Here is a 5,040-nt window from a genome sequence, read left to right on the forward strand (position 1 = left end):
GATTTGGAGGTGGACGAAGGAGTTCGTGAATTGAATATCGCCGATGGAAGATTGGAGGTGGATCCTAATGCTTTTCTTGTTGATAATTTAGAAAAAAGGAAGGAAGCAACTACTAGGATATGGAGGAATTTGAGAATTAAAGAAAACATGCTTCTTCAAAAAGCTAGATTGAGGTGGGTAAAGGAGGGTGATGCTAATAGCGGTTTTTTCCACAAGGTCATGAAAGAAAAAAGAAGTTTTAATCACTTAGGCCCTATAGCTACGGAGAGGGGAATGGCGGTTTCGGTGGAAGAAGTGAGGGATGCGGTGTTTAATCATTTTAGAGATAAATTTGTAGAATCGGAGGTGAATACACCGTTGTTAGAAGGTGTTAAATTTAAGAGTATAAGTGAGGAGATGGCGGCAAACCTAGAAAAACCTTTTCTTGAAGATGAAATAAGGGAGGCGGTATGGAGATGTGGGGTGATAAATGTATGGGTCCTGATGGATATTCGTTTCTTTTTATTAAGAAATGTTGGGATTTCATTAAAGAAGATTTTGTGGCTTTTTTCAAGTACTTCTATTCTCAGCAATGTTATTTCCAAGGCCATTTCTTTTTCTTTTTTGTCTTTGACTCCTAAGGCTAGCAATCCGCTATCCTTGGATGATTATAAACCCATTTGTTTGGTGGATTGCATGTACAAAGTAGTGGCTAAACTATTGGCGGGAAGGTTAAAGTGTGTTCTTGATAGTATTATTTCTCCTTGTTAAAACGCTTTTGTGCCCGGTAGACAATTATTGGATAGAGTTCTAGTGGCTAATGAAGTGGTGGATTATGCTAGGAAGGAAAGGAAAAGTTGTTTGTTGTTTAAATTCGACTTTGAAAAAACGTATGATAAAGTTAGTTGGGGTTTTTTGCGATATATGTTAATGAGAATGGGTTTTAGTAGGAGATGGATGGGTTGGATGGAGAAGTTGGTTTTCAATAGTAATATGTCGGTTCTTGTCAATGGAAGCCCCGCTAAGGAATTTGGAATTTGGTGTGTTTAAGGGTTTGAGACAAGGGGATCCTCTCTCACCTTTTCTCTATGTCTTGGTGGCGGAAGGTCTTTCGGGGTTGGTGAGGAAGTCTAAAGAAATTGGGGAATTTGGGAGTTTTTGCATAAAGAGCTCTTGTTGGATGGACATTCTCCAATTTGCGGATGATACTTTATTAGTGAGGGAAGGGACTTGGAAGCATGTCAAGGCGATTAAGGGGGTGTTAAGGGCGTTTGAGATTGTTTCGGGGCTTGGTATTAATTATCATAAAAGCAAATTAATTGGTATTAACACAAGGAGTTCTTTTTTGGAAGCCGCGATTCTTTTTCTTTCTTGTAAAGTGGAAGAAAGCAATTATTTTCTTGGTATACCTATTGGTTTCGATCTGAGGAAGGAATTGACTTGGAAGCCGTTAGTGATGAAGTTAAAAAAGCGCCTTGGGAGTTGGAAGAATCGGTTCCTTAATTTGGGAGGTAGAATCACGCTTTTGAAGTCCATTCTCACCTCGTTGACGATTTTTACAATGTCGTTTTACAAGATGCCATTGAAAGTTGTGAAAGAAGTTAATAAGATTCAAAATAATTTCTTATGGGGAGGTATGGAGGAAAAGAGGAAGATACATTGGGTGAGTTGGAAGAATGTTATTCTTCCTTTTGACAAAGGGGGAATCGGAGTAAAAAACATTGCGGTTTTTAATCAAGCTCTTCTTACAAAGTGGAGATGGAGAATTCTTCAAGGGCACGATTCTCTTTGGTTAAAGGTGTTGAAGTCTCGGTATGGAGATTTATCTTCCTTGGTGTACGGTATGTTTGGCTCAAAATCTCCTTCTTTTTCATCTATTTCATCTCATTCTTCTTTATGGTGGAGGGATATTATGAAAATTAGAAGGAGTTGTTTTAGGGATCCTATTGTTGAAGGGTGTAGATTTGATGTGCATAATGGGTATAATACTCCTTTTTGGGAGGCAAATTTGTGGGGAGGAAATATTTTGAAGGATGTTTTTCCGGATTTATATGAGGCTTCTAGTTTGAAAGGGGTGTCGGCGGCGTTTATGGGTGGGTGGTTAGAGGGGAGATGGAGGTGGGGGGATTTTGGGGTATCCATGGCTATGGAGGCGGATAAGGGTCTTTCGGAGAGAATTTTAAGGTTGAAGGAGGCGTTGTCCGAGTTTAACGAAGTGGGGGAAGGGAGAGATGTTGTTTCTTGGAATTTCAATTCCGATGGGGTTTTCTCGGTGGCATCTTGTTACGATTTTTGGAAACAACTTTCATTCCGCATGGGCCTCCAAACAAGTATGATGAGGCCTATGGGCTTGTGTGGAAGGCGGAGGTGCCTTTTAAAATAAAGGCTTTCGGGTGGAGACTTTTTCGTGATAGGATTTCGACTAAGGACCTTTTGGTGTATAGGTATTTCGTTTCCTTTAGATAAATTGAATTGTATTTTTTATGGATATGAAGTATAGAATAGAAACCATTCTTTTTTTGGTTGTCGGGTGGTGAAGGCTATTTGGAATGAGATAGCTCTTTGGGTGGGAAAGAGGGTGGTATGGAGGATGGGTGTTTGTCGAATTTTATGGATTGACATTGCTTCTTTCGGGATAAAAAGGTTAAAAATAGTAAGGTCGATGTGGTGTGGTTAGCTACTACTTGGACTTTATGGTTGGCTAGGAATGAAGTTTGTTTCCGCGAGGTAAATTGGAACTTTATCGATACGGTTTGGAACATTAAGTCCATGGTTTGGAAGTGGTCCTTTTGTGGGAAAATTACGTACTCCAATTATACGTTCATTAAAGATCCGCTTCTTTTTCTCTCAAAAGTTTAAGGGTTAATGAACTTTTTCGTCCCTTTAAATATTTCAAATTTCGTTTTTAGTCCCTCCAAAATTTTCCTTCAAGAAATCGTCCCTTCAAAAATTTTCTTCCGAACTATTGGTCCCTCACGTCAAATTTCGTAGCTAATCTCTAGCAAATTTGACGTTAGAGACCAATAGTTTAGACGAAAAATTTTGAAGGGACCATTTCTTAAAGGAAAATTTTGGAGGGACTAAAAACGAAATCTGTAATATTTAGAGGGACCAAAAAGTTCATTAACCCTAAGTTTAATTGGTTGTAATTTTTCTCTTTTTTGTACGGGTTGGAGAACCCTTAGTTCTCCCTTTCAATATACCTTGCTTGCACAATATATATATATATATATATATATATATATATATATATATATATATATATATATATATATATATATATATATATATATATAATACAATAACAGATATAATAAGAAGTTATGGAGTATTTGAAATAGAAAATTCCTTGAAAATATAAAGATTAATGCAAATTATTATTTGTTATTTATTTTATTATTTTGGAGTTTGTTTATGGTTTCTTTTTCTTTTGATTTTTTTTTCTATTTTTTCCTTTATGTGTGAAGAAGAATAGGTTCTTTGTTAGAAAATATAATATTTCACCTGTAACAATTATGTTTTTTTTTTTTAAATTTCACCTGTTACAATAAATAAATTGATTGGAGTGAACATATAATACTTAATGAATTCTTTAATAAAGGATTTTACTTGTAAGAAATATGTTTATTAGTTATGAGACCAATCTAAAAGTTTTGTTAATTAACTAAAATTTTATTGTCACTGAAAACTCAAAGCATGGCAGAGTTCTTGGTCCAAACCAAGCTAAAGCAACGAAACTATAAACATTTCAGATATAGAAACAATTCAGTTTAACAGCTTTGTGGTGGATTTGATAAAAATATCTCTCCAATTTCATCCAATGTTTTTCAAGCTCTCGAAAATGGTGGTGGCGGTGATCATGAAAACATGAATGAAAGCAACATCTTGATGTATAATGTGAATCTGGAAGAGGAATAAGCATGTTCACAGATAATGCCTAACATAACATGATTAGAACACACACACAAAAAAGAATGAGTAAAATAAAATCAATCCTTGTGTCAAAAAATTCAATCCTAATTAAAATTCTAAAAGCTAAGGCATCCTAAGTGCACCATCCTATCCAATTTTCTTCTTCTATCGCTGTTTTTATAAAAATTGTCTATAACGAAACTGACAGACTATCTTCAACTATGTCATTGTTATATTGGTGTCTAAAGAAGCAAGAAATACATATATATCACTCACACAAATACATATATGCAAAAGAAATTGGCATTCACATCATAAAATTTTGATTAATCGAACGCAACAATTACTAACAGTAATTTAGACATTTTCATAGAGTGCTAGATGGAACCGTTTGTGTTTAGTTCTTGAAGAACGAGGTAAACAGGTTCGTGTCAGGATAACCGAAGTGGTTCCATTGAGGTGGTGTCTGTAGATCAAACGACGGATTGAGCGATCTTGTTGCAGCTGTCAAGGTATTTGTGTTTTTGTGTGCACCAAAGGACAGATGATCAAGATGAAGGAGAAGAAAACGAGCAAGATGATCAAGAATATCGCCAAAATTAGGGAGGTACGTAACCCCGCAATCTCATGTGTTTTTATGTTGACTTTATGTGACGTGACATGCAATATCGCGTGTAACGTCAGCTTTCATTAGAGGGAGTAAAAACATATTTAAATAAAAAAAACATAAACTACTACCTGTTTTTGTTATAACATTTTATTTTTTATTTAGAAAATAACATTAACAAAAAAAAAACAATACGCTTATCTTTGGATTATGTTGATTGAATTGCATTCTGAATTATTAGAGAGGCAAATTGAATGGTAAGTGTAAGAAACTTTCTAATACATGTGTTGGTTGAAAAAATTTAAAATAAAAGAACTTTTTTTTTTTTGTAAGCAAGGATTGATATTAATAAATAGAACCAAAGTTCTCTAAAGCTTGATACAAAAAAACGGGATAAAACCCGAAGAAAAAGAAAAATTATACGCCAATTGCGTCCTACGAGAAATAATGGAAAGGATTCCTACTAAACTCGTAAAAATTACAATTGGGTTGTCTAATTTTGCCGACAAAAGCCCAACGCCAAACCAGAGCTTTAACTCCCC

The sequence above is a fragment of the Vicia villosa genome, unplaced genomic scaffold (assembly GCF_029867415.1).
Source record: "Vicia villosa cultivar HV-30 ecotype Madison, WI unplaced genomic scaffold, Vvil1.0 ctg.001861F_1_1, whole genome shotgun sequence".
Lineage (NCBI taxonomy): Eukaryota > Viridiplantae > Streptophyta > Magnoliopsida > Fabales > Fabaceae > Vicia > Vicia villosa.